The sequence below is a fragment of the Gallus gallus genome, chromosome 2 (genome assembly GCF_016699485.2).
Source record: "Gallus gallus isolate bGalGal1 chromosome 2, bGalGal1.mat.broiler.GRCg7b, whole genome shotgun sequence".
Taxonomy (NCBI): Eukaryota; Metazoa; Chordata; class Aves; order Galliformes; family Phasianidae; genus Gallus; species Gallus gallus.
Window position 1 is genome coordinate 31,449,438 of NC_052533.1, and position 14,529 is coordinate 31,463,966.

At 45.7% G+C, this 14,529-nt stretch overlaps 1 protein-coding gene across 12 annotated transcripts in view; it reads left to right on the top strand.

Moving 5' to 3' along the window:
- The first annotated feature begins 1,786 nt into the window (after nucleotides 1-1,786).
- Nucleotides 1,787-14,529, top strand: part of MPP6 (membrane palmitoylated protein 6) — a 57,546-nt gene continuing 44,803 nt past the window's right edge. For 5 of the 12 annotated variants that reach the window (XM_046937923.1, XM_046937924.1, XM_040696613.1 and 2 more), the window contains exons 1-2: nucleotides 1,787-1,948; nucleotides 12,618-12,677. The gene's annotated coding sequence lies outside the window, so the exon portion shown is untranslated. Of the gene's footprint in view, nucleotides 1,949-8,467; nucleotides 8,903-9,623; nucleotides 9,825-12,617; nucleotides 12,678-14,529 lie in introns of all 12 variants that reach the window. The other 7 variants (XM_015281841.4, XM_040696618.2, XM_015281842.4 and 4 more) reach the window with 2 other exon arrangements.

Genomic DNA, 14,529 nt, shown 5'->3' on the forward strand with positions numbered 1-14,529 from the left:
TCAGAGGGCTGGAGCACCTCTCCTATGAAGAAAGGTTGAGGGAACTGGGCTTGTTTAGCTTGGAGAAGAGAAGGCTCCGGGGAGACGTCATTGTGGCCTTCCAGTACTTGGAGGGAGCGTATAAACAGGAGGGGGAACAGCTGTTTATGAGGGTGGACAGTGATAGGACAAGGGAGAATGGTTTAAAACTGAGACAGGGGAGGTTTACGTTGGATATTAGGAAGAAGTTTTTCACCCAGAGGGTGGTGACGCACTGGAACAGGTTGCCCAAGGAGGCTGTGGATGCCCCATCCCTGGAGGCATTCAAGGCCAGGCTGGATGTGGCTCTGGGCAGCCTGGTCTGGTGGTCGGCGACCCTGCACATAGCAGGGGGTTGAAACTACATGATCACTGTGGTCCTTTTCAACCCAGGCCATTCTATGATTCTATGATTTACTGGTCAACCTGAGAAAGGTTGTTCAACTTGCTGGCTGCTGTTCCACCATTCTTTATTTATACTCATCATATGCTGCTTCTTTTGACATCTTTGGTTGTATAACACTCAGCTTATCTGCTCTCTGGTAGGAAAGCACAACCTGAACTGGCTGAAATGCAAATCAATAGCTGGCAGATTTTCTGTTCAAATGCACTCAACCCCCGCGAAGTTCTGGCTTTTCCTTCTCCCCCATGGCTTCCACAGCAAAAGCCAGTGTGAATTGCAGACAGCTATTATTAAGAGTTACCATACGCTACAGCAGGCTATCACGTATTTTTAAAACAGCACAATTACCGTCAACCTGTACGCTTGGGTTTAAAACTGTTTGGAAAGTTGGTGAGAGAAGGGAAAAGAGAATGGAAGCGGGCTGGGGGATGAGGCATTGCTTTGGATAGGAACACTTTATTTTCTGGGGCAAACTCTGCCCCGTGAGCATGCTTCAGCTTCCACAAGAATTCTGCATGCAAAAGCGCCTTGGTTTTGCAACTCAGATTTCATTAAGTCCAAGAGTATTCAAAGGTGAGAGTCTTCATAAAATCAACCAGGAGCAGAAAGTGACAGCTAGCCTGTAATCACCGCTCAGAACAAGCCAAACGTTAGACAACGGCCATGGGAAAACCAGCTTTTCCTGCAGCTCGCACCTCAGTGCTGTGGGTGCAGCTGGTGGCTGGGAGGTCCCCTCTTTGGGACGCCTGCTGATCCCGTCAGGCCCAGCTTTCACACAGGCTTGCACACACACACACACACACCTGCTCTCCCTCACGCCACACACTCATGCTGATACACACACACGTGCACTCACACTGGCTCTCCCCAGCACAAACGCACACTCCTGCACACGTCCTCGTACACACTGCCGCGCTGCCTCACACACATCCCGTCACACACACGCACCCGCTCTCACAGTCTCTTACACACACGTGCACTCACATTTGCACACACACATTCTCACACTCACACGCTCCTACCCTCGTGCACACACGCTCACTCGCTCTCCCTCACACCTCCACACACACACATTCTCTCACACACACACACACTGTCAGACGCGCAGTTCCTCACACACACACACACGCATTCCCTCACACTCGCACGCACACCGCAGGGGCGGGGCCGCTGCCCGGGGCCGTTGGGCGGCAGCGGCGCGCGCCCCCTCACGCGCTCAGCCGTTCGCTCTGGCGGGAGGGGGGGGGGGGTTGGAGCGGAGAGGAGGCGCTCGCGCGCGCGCGCGCGCGCCGCGGAGGCGGCAGGGGGCGGGGGAGGAGGAGCGCGAGCGCGTGCTGCTGGCAGGCCGGCGGCGCGCGCCGAGGCGGGCGCAGAGCGGCGGGGCCGGAGCCGCGGGGGAAGCAGCGGCGGCAGCTCCGGCTCGCGCTGCGCCTCCGCCAACCGCCGGCCCGCGGGCCACGGCTCCGTCGATGGGGCTGAGCGGCGCCCGCTGAGGAGGGGACGGGGAGCGGGAGCCGGTGCCGGCCGGTGAGTTGCGATAGCGGGCGGCGCGTGTGCGGAGTGGGGGGGGAAGGAAGGAGAGCGGCGAGCCGGCGGGGAAATGGAGCGGGAGGCGGGGTCCCGCGGCCATCCGGCGCGGCTCGCTGCCCGGCGGCGGGAGCCCCGTACGCGGGGCGGGCGGAGCCGCCCGCAGGTAGCGGCGCCGGGCGGGCCTAAGGGGCGGCGGACATGGCAGCGCCCGGCGCGGGGAAGGAGGGCTGCGTGCCCCGGAGCGGGCTCAGCCTCCCTCCCGCCGCCCCCGGCCGTGTCCCCGCGAGCCCCGCGCCTCATCTCCCGGCCCGGATTACCCCCGCCCACCCCCGCCCGCGTTTTCTCTCCTCCTGTGGATTACCGGAGCTCCCGCCCCTCCCTGCCCCGGGATCCGCCCCCCTCCCGGGGATTATCCCCTTCCCGGCGGATTATCCCCCGCCCCGCGCCCCGCCGTGCCCCGCGGATTATCCGCGCTCCCTTCGGGGTGATTCCTCCCCCTCCTGATCTCTGCCCGGCCCGTCCCCGGCCGCGTCCCTCCGAGGAAGTCACCCATCCTCCCCTTCCGTCCGCCTCTGCCCGGGAACGGGGGAAACGCGGGGGCAGCGGGGTGGGCAGAGTTCCCGTAGCGCCGTCGCCTCCCCGGGCTCCGTGCGAGCCCTGCGGGCGAGGGGACGTGGTGCTGGGGCGGTACCGCTGGTGGCAGAGTTCAGCGGGGAGATGCGTGCACCTCTGGGCGGTGGTACTGCTGTCGGGGAGGTGCCGGTTGATGGAGGAGAGCCCATCCGGAGCAGCGCTCCATGGAGACGTGCGTGGCTGGGTGGTGGAAATCCAGTCTAACGCGCAAGCTGCGCGACAGGAGAAGACCCGACGGCCTCCCGGTCTCTTGGAGGAAGGTTGTGACACTGAAACAGGAGCGGGGAGGCACAGGGATGACATTGCTGCTGCACAGGGGTCAGGGCGCACTTGGACAGCCGCTGTTGGCTCACAGGGCAGTTGGCTCTGGCTGTCTGTGGCTGGAGGGAAGGTACCTTTACATCAGCTCTGATGCTCGTGTGGTTCACTGCTGTCGGTGTGCTGGCAGACAAAAAATAACTTCGTTCCTAAGGAGCAGAGATAAGGTTTATCCCGTGTGTTTGGCACCTTCGTACGCTAGAGCTTTCTCTTCTTATCATTCCTGGTCTTATTGCACAGGAGGAGAGTTGCAGAGCTCCTTGCGGCGCAAGGCCCGGGATTGCATCCATTAAACTTCCCCGACTTGGCTTGGGGAGGAGGAGGGACTGTGAGAAATTGTAGAGAGGCTGGGCGGCTATAAATAGATGTCGGACTTAAAGGAGGCTTTGAACAAACCTTACGTACTGCTTCTGAACAGATAGTGTCTGTCCAACCTGACAGCAGCATCGTAATGTTTCTTCTTATTTCTGCTGAGGTGGCTGCCTCGTAATGCTTTGCCGTGCGACCACCGGTCCGTGCAGCGTTTGTCACAGCGTTCATGAAAATGCTGTAAATTCTCATTTAAATCAAGCGCTGACAATTGGTGTCCACTTTGAGCTCACGGTAACGTGATTGTTAAACAGCTCTTCAGAGAGACCTCCGATTTCCTCTTTCCTCCCTTGAAGTGTTTGGAATCGATGATGTCGCTTTTCTTATTGCGTTGTGGAGCGCTGCACTACAGAGATTACTTGAGATCCAGATTGTTCTGAAAGATCTGCAGCACCGAGCACGGTGTCACCGTAAGGCTGCTCCCACTGTTAGCTTTTCATTTCTTTTCTATATGAGGCACACGCAGCACTACTCTCTTCACTCTTAGTTCTCATGGAACCAGAAGTGTGTACGTTCAGCTTCTCTGGTTTCTGTGTGCATTTGTTTCAGATCCCGTGGATCACTGCTGTTTCCGTTTGTCAAAGCTGCTTAATACAGAAATTATTGACAAATAGACAGTACCAGCTCAGAATGATGCCTGCTCTGCTGCTAAATTAGTGGGCTAACTGCGCGTACCCAAAGCCTCCAAAACGATTGAAAAGCTGTTGCAACATATGTGCAATTGGACCTTTCCTGAACTACCTCTTGTTGCTTTTTTTTTTTCTTAAGCAAATAATGGAAGCTGTGCACATAAATCACGGTGTAATCACATATGGGTTTTTAGGTAAAATAGAAATAACGAAGAAAGTGCTGAAAATATGCCTAGCTACCATGCAGGAGTCTTACGGAGGACTAATAGGGAGGATGAATCTCAAAAAAGAGGAAAAAAACCAACTAATTTTTAGAAAGCTGCTTATTTAAAGAATACAGTTTTAGTCTTTTTTTTTTTTTTCTGGATATATACAAATCTCAGCAAGATAAGGAAACAGAAATCTGAACAATCTGACTACTAGCATTTCCACTTGATGCTTAACCAGTACAGAAGGGAAATCCAGATACTCTACCAAATAATTTGGCAGGCTGTATTTCCAGCTGTTAAGGATGTGATTGAGCACTGCCCTCAAACACTCAACTTATTCTGTCGGAATCAGGCTCCAGCTTGGTATTAGGTCCTTGTGTTGGGTATGTCTATGTGTAGAAACAGAGGTCAGTGATCTGAGGGAAACTTCATAATGACGGGCAAAAGAGCCTTCAGTGTGAGTCTATTCATACAGTGACTCAGTCCCTGAATCATACCACTTTTCTGAACGTGTTTATTTGTAGAATACGGCTTTACAGAAGTTCTGTGTCCTTTAAAACCATGCTTGATGTGACCACTGCAGGCTCCTGTGAGTGCCCTTTGGTACACTGTGCAGGACGCTGATCTGTAGACGGATGATGCTTTCCTTGTGCTGTAGGAAAGGGGCAATTTCCTTTGCTTTAAGAGACAGAAACACAGCTGGAATCGTGGTAATGTTTATGGTAGTATTTTAGGTGTTGCACTGTCCACTTAGATGTGGAATGAATTAAGCTGTCCTCAGATTGGAAAGAATAACAAAGTCACAGAGGCTTAAATTATATGGTCTGTGTTCTGTGTTTAAGGTAAAAACAGATAAAAATTGACTCATCCTGGTTTGAGAAATTGACTGAGTAGTGATTGTGTTACAAGATAAGAAGTATCTGCTACAGAAGGCATACTGTAGCGTGGACAGATGGGTTCTCAACACCACGTGCACCTGAACTTGCTCTTTGCTGCCTGTTCTTTCTGTTGCTTTGACTTGGCTTTGAATGAGATGTTTGTGTTTTGAGGAAAGGAGAGCCAATAGAGGAGGTGAATCATGAGGAAGGCCAAACAGCTCACTGCAGTGGTACACAGCCTATGTTCTGTGAGCTCAGTGCTGTGGCAAACTGAAGTGTGTTTGGCCTTGCATAAGTGGTGAAAAATGACTTCTTAGAAATGTCCTGCAACCAGAGCGGCACAGACAGCTTTGGGGTCATTTGTGTGGAAGGATGAGGTGGAATGTGATCACAGGATGAAAAGTGAGCCTGTGGGAATGTAGTTTTACTGTCCTCCACAACAGAAAACACTCATAATGTGGAGAAAAAGCGAGCTTGGCTAAGTCTTGCGGGTGAGAGGCAGGCTGAAATGCAGACGAGCAGGCCGCAGATGCTGCTGGAGGAACATAATGGTTTGTTTTCATGGACATTGAGCTGTCAGTGTGACTTCTTTTGTCACGGGACAAATAGTAGGCAGTGGTTGTTTCAGAGCTTCAGTTTGACGTAGGATTTCAGTTCAGTGTGTGCTAGCTAGAAGGCAGTGCCAGGTAGCTTGGCCGGTCGGTGGCTTTGGCTAGCTCAGTACCAGTGTGACTAAAATCTTCCTAATCTGAGTTCAGCAAAATGTCAGAAGAATGGTTCAGCTTCAGTTGGGAGGGAGGGAGGTAAGGCCGCTTCTAAGTTAAGGTTGTATTTGGTTCCCTGGTCATTATTGCTAACCAGCTGAAGTTTATCTCAGGGTAGGCTATGGCGTCGTGATGGTAATATGCCGTTCTGTGGCTTAAAAATTTCTCTTTTACAGAATAAAGGAAGCCTGAATTATTTAGTCGTGGCTGATGTCATTCTTACAAGAATAATTGACATGAGAAAGAGGTTGAGAGAGGTGTTTTTCCTATCCAAGCATTTAGCTTGCTATTTTGTGTTGGTTAGTTTCTTTAAAGTGATGAGTAATACCACAGCCCGTGCTAAATAAGTGAAATAAAACATTGAAAGCTGAAGATTCTCTACTCATGTTTATTGAAGACTGAAAAACTGAAGATTCTTACGTGTAATTATTTCCAAGGTCTTTGTGGTTTTGTTGTTCGTTTGTTTCTAAAAAAGAGCATTACATGTTGAAAGTACTTCTTATTAACAGCAGTTCTGTGTGTTTAGCCCATGTCAGTTGTCTGAAGAACTCATCCTTACGTTAGTGTCCGTGAAAACACAGTGGAAGTCAGTAAGATATTGCAAGTAGGTGACTTTTCACATTTATTGGCAGCAAATGTTATGTAAGAAATCACTTGGCTCTGCTATTTGAAATACATTGACGAGGCAACCGTTTGAGAATAGGAACCTGATGAAATCCATACTGACCTTGGGAACAGTCAGTAATTTCCAGAAGCTTTGTTTGGTAGCAGGGAGAAGGGAACTGGTCATTAGCATCTCGCACTGCTGCGTTGCTGTAATGGCTTTTGCATACCCGAATTTTGAAGGATCCCATTAATTTTGCAGTTAAATTCACTTTTCCAGTAGGTGGAGACACAGCTGTTGATTCCAAATTAGCTGTAGTCTTTATCCATTCATTCCAAACGTTTTTAGCAAAATACTTTTCAAGTAATGAAAATTGGGAGGTAAGAGAAAAGACTTTAAGATCATTTCACTTAAGCTTCTTTGCTGAGGTAGTGCTGGCATTCAAGCATCATTTCTGTAGTAAGAGTAGCTACTCAAATAGTTTCTTTTTAGCTTTCTAATTAAAGCTTTATCTCCACCCACCGGTCAAACGTGCATTAATGAAAAGTTAAAGGGATATCACTTTAAATACCTAAACACAGGATAGAGGAAAGTAGATTGAGGGTAAATAGGCAGGGTAAGTAGACTGAGGGTAACCAGATAGCGTAAAGCTTTTTCTTACGGCTAATAGCATATTGTGGGGGAGAACTCAAGTAGGTATGTGGGGAATGAAAGGAAAAATGTATCAGTCCCTCAGACTTTGTTATTAGGTACTTCCATTTACTTTTTAATATTTGATTCCATGTTCATTCCTTTATTACCAACCTGATGTTTGGAGGTAGGTATGCAGCAGTCACATGAAAGCTTTTGTGTAGTTTGTATTTGAGACATCTCAGCAACTTTCCGTGTGGCACTGTTTTTTTTTTTTAACAAGTCAGTGGGCCAATGGGTAAGTCAGCCTTTACATGTCTTCCTATTAAAATTCCTCCCCATGCCTTTCCTCGTCCACTGGTGGAAGTTCACAGAAGTCTCTTTGGCAAGATGAAACTGCTTATCCAGCAGAAGTTCTAAAACTGGGGAGACAAACTGCAGCCTAGTGAATGAATGGAATGAAAAGTTCTTCACCTTTCCAAGCAATTCTGGCTTACCAGCATACTGCACTGTTGTGCTGTAGCAACGCTGTGTTGCTGGTTAGAAATTACTTGAAGGGTGCTAAGTTTCCTATAGTCACACTGCTTCTCACAGCTTCACTTTCATCTTTTGTGTCAGTAGAAGAGCAGGAGGAGGTGTAATTAACAATGGAAAGTTCAATTTATGCGTTCGTTGGTAAAGAACATGCTGGCAGGGAGGAACTGTTAAGTGAAACGTATTGTTTATATGACTGGAAGGCAGTCATCTGAATGCAAATCATGCAGATAGTCGCTTTCTCTTTGTGAATCTGCTGAGACAGTTTTGCTATTTATGTCAGATTTGGTAAATGAGAGCAAACTGGGATGAGCAGTGGTTGACTTGGTCAGCTCTGATCAGTGAAGCTCCGTATGGATTATTCAGCGTAGCAGAGGAGCAGCTTCCCAAAGCAGTGGATGTAATTGGCGTCTGTCAGATGCGATCCTCTCTCTGAGGATACAGTTCTATTTCGTGTGCACTGCTGTGTGTGGTACTTAAAGCAGTATTCAGGGGAAGCTTCATTCTGAGGTGAGGTGCTGGTGATAGTTGGGCTGGCTCTGTGGTTTTTCATTCTTTCCTAACTCTCGAGGGTGGCCCATTTGCCACAGGGGCAGAATTTAACCTTTGCATGAACCTGTTGTGTGAGAAGTTGCCCATCCTACTTTTTTGATGTTAGTTCTGTGTTGTTTTTCTTGGTGTTAAGATGGTCTAGAGCGGACTTAGTATTTTTTGGTAGCCGGATCTACTGGGTTTCAAACAACACTTCTCTAGCATCACCTGGTCTTACAGGGAACGACTGCAGTTGAGGTGCTGCTGCTGCCTGCAGGGATGGTGTCTGGTTCTTGCTGCCCGTCTGGGCAGTTTTGAGGACAGGCCATAAATGCACTAAAAGAAACATCAGGAAAGGCATAGGAGGGCACTGAGTTGGCCGTTGAGTTCTCTTAATTTTTACGTCTAATTACGTAGGAAAAAGATCCACCCAGCCCTCAAGTTACATGTCTTTGGGATGAAGGCAGCGTTAGAAGTCCTAGCGACTGGAATGGGAGAGTGACTGACGGTGCACACTGGTGAGAAGGTGAGACGTTTGGGTGTTGCTTGCCAGGAGTGGGAAGGTGGTGTTGGGTCGATCCTGTTCCAGCTCGGAGCCGGAGGTAGGAAGGCCGGCCCGGAGCCCCCGCCGTGTCTCGGTAGAAACGTGGCCCGAGCGCTCCCTCTGGTGGCCGCACCGTGGCAGCGGAGCCGGCTGGATGCCCGGGCGCTCCGTGCAGGCGCAGCCAGTGCTGCCTAACGGGTAAGGGGCTAAACGCATTGAAGAAAGGCACTGTAGCCAAAACTTGATACTTCTCAGAATCTTGGTCTGATTAATTGGATTTAACAAGGATTCTCCCATCCTACTGCTTGGTGAGGTCGCTGCATTCTCTTTGCTGGAACTTATTTTTATTACTCTTTGCTGGGAGCGTGCTTGTTTACTGTTTAAGGGAATTTATTGGCTGTGAATTGAAGGATACGCATTGAACTGGGAAATCGTGGCAAATAGCTCTGGAAACAGCACAGCCTACGTTAACAGCAGCAGAACATGCTACTGCAGTCCGGGAAAGCTGTAAGCAGCAACAGTAAAACTGTTGAACGGAGTTCAGAAAGAGGTACTGCATCGGTACTAATGAATGGGGAATGGAAAAGAGAAGGGCTGACTTCAGCAGCTGGACTCTTATGCTAATAAAGTGGAAGATCTCACATATATTGACTTAAGTCATGTGATAATTACAAGAGAGGTAAATGCTTCGTATCTGATTCAGAGCCTCTAGTGTTGTTTCACGTCCTTTCTTTCTAGCTGTCCAAAACTTGTGCTTCTGGAATCTAGAAGGTTCCAGAAAATCTAGACTTTTTGTAGAGAAGACATAAGGCTAGAGCCTTGTTTGACTGTGCATCTGGTTTATTTTCTGTAAAGACACCCTAACTATTTTGTGACAGTTTTGTGTCACAGTGGGACTGTCAGAATAGTGCTGTTAGGTCTTGCTGTAAATGGATATGCTGTTGGATTAAAACTCTTTTTGTGGACTACTAGGCAAGCTAAAGCTTGTAAGAATGTACTGTGGGTTTTTTGTTTGTTTTTGTTTTTCAGGTAATCTCATTTGTAAGGTAATGCTAAAAGCCTGTAGAGAAATTTCCAGTGGAACCAGTAGGAGATTTTCTTTGGAGCTGTAAGGATTAGTCTAATGACAGATCTGGAAAAAAGTGCCTTTGCAGGAAGTTCCCAAAACACTGCTACTTAACTTGGAATGAAAACTCATATGGAAAAGTGGAACTTCGTATCCGTTCATAGGTGACTTCTTGGGTTGTGTGGTTGTACCCATTACACATACCTGATTACTACCACCAAAGAAGACGGTTACTCAGAATGTATGCTCTTGTACTCAAAATTCTTTTCTCAGTCTTCATGGCATTATGAAACTTTTACACATTTCAAAATTAAAAAAGGAAAATAATCCTGTGGGCCTCCCCACCCCAGGCGTAAGTGATTTTACTTTACAAATGTAATTACTGTACTTCCAGAAGGTAATCTCTCTGGACAGCCATAGACTGGTTTGAATTAGATTACTCTGTTTTTTTTTTTTTTCTTCAGGGCAAGTTAACACATTGAGTTTTATTTTTCTGTAATTAGTTCAAAATTCAGTTTGCTTTTAATGCTTGCCTCTCTTCCTTCTTTCTTGACTGGGATTGCTAAATATACTTGCATTTTAAAGGTTACATTAATTTTTAGGTTAGGTTAATTTTTAGGTCTTAAATTGCAAATATCGGAAATATTTACTTAATAAGCAGAGTAAGCACACTAAATCTGCTTTGATTTTCAAGTAAGCATAGCTAACGTTGTCAAATCTGGGTCTGCCAAACTGAAGTAGTTTGGTAAGAAGCCGTATGAACAAAATGGGTCATTTCTTTTTACCTCTCTTACAAAGTCTAGGGACATAAAGCTAATTAGTATGAAATAAATAGAGGAAAGGGGTTAGTCTTTGGAAAGAACAGTCAAGAAAATGTTTTTCCCATTTTGCTTATGAGCTTCATCAGGAAGGATAGTTCTCTAGATAGCTGACTGTGAGCCATGATGGGAAAATAACTGAAGTACTTGCGTGTACCTTTATAGAAATGGCCTGTTTATATTTGATTTTAATTGGTTTCAAAAGTAGCTGCACATTTAACTGCTTAACAGGGAAATCTGCAGGGATGAATATATGTGAACCTCGTTGCTGGAGAATACAGCGCTGTTCTGAAATGGGCTGAAAATCTTAGGTGTTCTCAGGTGTAAAGACATTGTGTTGAATACAGTCAGAACGTAAGTAGAGGCAATCCACCTTAATTCTTTGGTTGGCATCCGCTATCACAGTGCAGGGACATTATATGTTCACGCAAGTTATTTTTTGTTAGATGTAACATTAATGGATAAAAATGTTTCTATTTGTATATAGGGTGAAGTCCTGCAGCCTAGCTACATAATGCTTGGTCCCATTGCAAACTTGAAAGCATTTGCTCTTTAGTAAGCTAAGCTTTCAAATGATAAAGAGTTGTCATTGGATCAAACCAGAGGTCCATCTAACTCCGTATCCTACTTCCAACATGCAATGCAACTTCTGAAACCATCAGAATCTATTGGGAGCTCTTCTTAACATTATTTCTGAGTCGTTTTTTCAAAAAGACAAAAGAGAAAGTACATTTATTTTGGATGTCTGTGTCTCTTGATAAGGGAGAGCTGGGGCCAGAACATCTTGCGTCTGGACAGCCTTAAATTCAGCTTCCAGATAAAGAAGTTTGTAACTGTTCCCAAGTATCTAAATACTATTAGAACAAACTTCTGAGAAATTTCTTATGCTAATCTGCAGCAGTGACAGAATACAGAATTTAGTGTGTTTCTCACAACTAAAATAACATCTTATGTAATTGCCCTGGGCCTACACATGACCGACTTCCAAAGAGATACGATTTTTTTTGGAGGGGATTGGAAACTAAGAAAGGGGAAAGACTGGCAATGCTAAAAGCACGCAACTAAACGTTTCCAGAAAGAAAGTCCACCTAGTGGACAGCGAGGGCAACTCATCTGCTGCTCTGCTTTGTTTTTTTTTCTTTTTTACGAGTCACTGGGCAGCAAACGTAAATCCAAAAGGATAATCTAAAACACTGCATGCAAGTAAGCAGCTGTAGGAGTGGCTGCCTGTGAGGAAAAAACTCCGAATTACTAATGTTGCCCTCAAGAAAGACCCTGCGAGACCTTTCTTCTTCGTTTTTCGCTCAATGTTGTTACCTATCTGTCTGAACAGAGTGGGATTGTTATGATTAATAGGCTGGAGCAAGCAGTCAGTCCATTAAATGCTCTTTAAAAATACATATTTGTTGCTGTTTGTGTTTGTACATGTGTACACACGTGTATACATGTATAGTGGGTTTCTGTATGTAGTATTTTGTATACATGTTAAGAATATGTGCAAATATATATAGGTATAAAACAACAGAGCACTTGTCTGTAAAGAAAAAGCCCAGCATTCGTAACCTGTCCAGGAAAGAAACCTCAGGGGAGGTTCAGGTTGGATATTAGGAGAAAATTATTCTCTGCCAGAGTGATGCTGCACTGGAATGGGCTGCCCGGGGAGGTGGTGGAGTCACTGTCCCTGGAGGTGTTCAAGGACCGTGGGGATGTGGCGCTGAGGGATGTGGTCAGTGGGGGTGAATTGGTGGTTGGACGGGATGATCTCAGAGGTCTTTTCCAACCTTAATGATTCTATGAAAGTATAAAAATGAGCTAAGCATACAGGTTATTTTCCCTAAGTAATCTCCCAGAGTTTAGTTAATGTTTAATTTGAAGACGTTTTAAAGTGGACTAGGTTTGTAGGCTGTTCACGTTATTTATATGGTGTACTTTTACTATTCATGATGCTTCCATTCAAAACTAGTCTCAACTTCTTCCTGGGCTAGTATTCATACATAAATTGCTGCTGTGCACTGGAGATCTGTTTGACTAAACATGAGAAGCTCTTATCCTGGATTACTCTTTAGTTTCTTTAAATAATTGATATGGATTTTCTCTGCAGCACTTGCTAACTGAGATGTGATATCTGTATCTTTGTAGCCTACTGTGAGGACTGAGCCTGTACTGGTTTTCATTTTGGTAACAGTAACAGAGCTGGAGGTAAGTTTACAACAGATTAATGATTACCCATATATGTAACTTAGGAAACATGTCAGGCTGACCAAGATGTCTCATGGATTTTGTTGTCATTGACTGTTGCTGCCTAATGACGTGTCCAGTTGAAACAGCAGAAAGATGCTTAGCCTCCAAGTGCAGGAGCACATTTACCTGTTTGCATGTTTACCTGCTCTTCAGAAACTTGTCTGTTGCTATAGGACTTCTTTCTTCTCCACACATCTTCCACACAGGCATTGTGTATAAGGTGGACCTAGCCTTGGTTAATATCCTTGTGTAGTTTTAAAGGCTCTCCTGTGCCACTGGTGTGGTTTAATAAGCACAAAATGATGCAGTGTGGTGGGGTTAATCGATCATTTTAGTGGTCTGAGTTTTGGATTGGTGGGTCGTAGAGTCCTGCATGAACCTACTGTGCTCAGAAACCATTGTGCTTATAATGGGCGGTCATCTGAAGCTGAGGGAAAGACCTTTAGGTTAGCAAGAGAAATACTCCTTTGTCTGGCAGTACTGTGCTCGGAAGCAGATTTTTCAGTCATTTTGTAGAAATGCATAGACGGTAAGGAAACAATCATCTGTTTCAGATTGCTGTGATTTAATTAAAAAAAAAAGCAAGAAAAACATACTTCCTGAAGTTCAGATTTATGTATTCCTGTATTTAGACTCAACTTCTTTACAATAAGGATGAGGGAACACTGGAAGAGGCTGCCCATAGAGGTGGTGGAGTGTCCTTCTGTGTTGATACTCAAGACCCATCTGGACGCCCACCTGTGCAACCTGCCATAGGGAACCTGCATTGGCACAGAGGCTGGGCTCAGTGATCTCTTGAGGTCCCTTGCAACACCTACAGTTCTGTGATTCTGTGCAACTATAGCAGCTGGCTTATCTTTTCACTCACTTCAATCATTCTGCAGGCAACTCGCAGTTTGATATGTTCAGTATTGTTTGGAAAACACTTCCATTTTTACAGTAACACATGATGACTTTTAAGATGCCAGGAAATACATTTTTTGTAAGTTCTTGGTTTAGTCCTCTGATGCAAGTGAAAAGGATGGAGATTGGAATTCTAGACCATCCTGTGTTAAAGGTGAACAAGAAATGTACTTTGATCAGTGAAATCAGCCTGATATGAGATCTTTGAACCCAATCAGTGGTTACTGTACAGAATAGAGCCATAGTGTTATCGAAATAGTTTCTACTGCCTGTGGGAATATGATGACAATGACCCAGAGAGACAGAAAGGGCTTTTTTTTCCTCTTTGCTTTTCAGTATTTCATTCTTTTCAAGCTTGTTGGCAAAAGTCAAAATTCTTGTGTTTAATCCCTTCATTGGTCAGTTGAAGATTTAAGAAAGAAGCAGCACCCCAATAAGTATGTTAAAAAATAATTTTTCAAGGTGACTCTCCTACTGCCTTTGAACAAGAAATGTAGTCACTGGCAAAACTGTAGTTTGGGATAAGTGGAATATATTCTATAATAAATTCTCAGCCTTGATGTAAATTGTTGGGTATATAAAAGTACCAGTGGTTCCATTACCAAGAACAAGATTAGACTTCTTGAAGGGCTCTTTCTTCTTGGGATAAGGCATTTTGATTGTATTGGATAGAACAAATAGTCCTTTTTTTAGTTTATAAATAGTACAACAACTGAAATTGCACCAGAAGGGCAAGCGTTCCCCTAACCGTTGATTGTCGCTGAAAGAAGTGACGATGTTATACCTAACTTCCATTCTCAAAATAGCTAAATTTGATCTTCTGAAAGTAAGGGCCATGTAGAGGTGTCTTTTCTCTTGGTGAAGTAACATATCCTTGGGAAGAAAACTGAGGTGAAGTGCAACATGC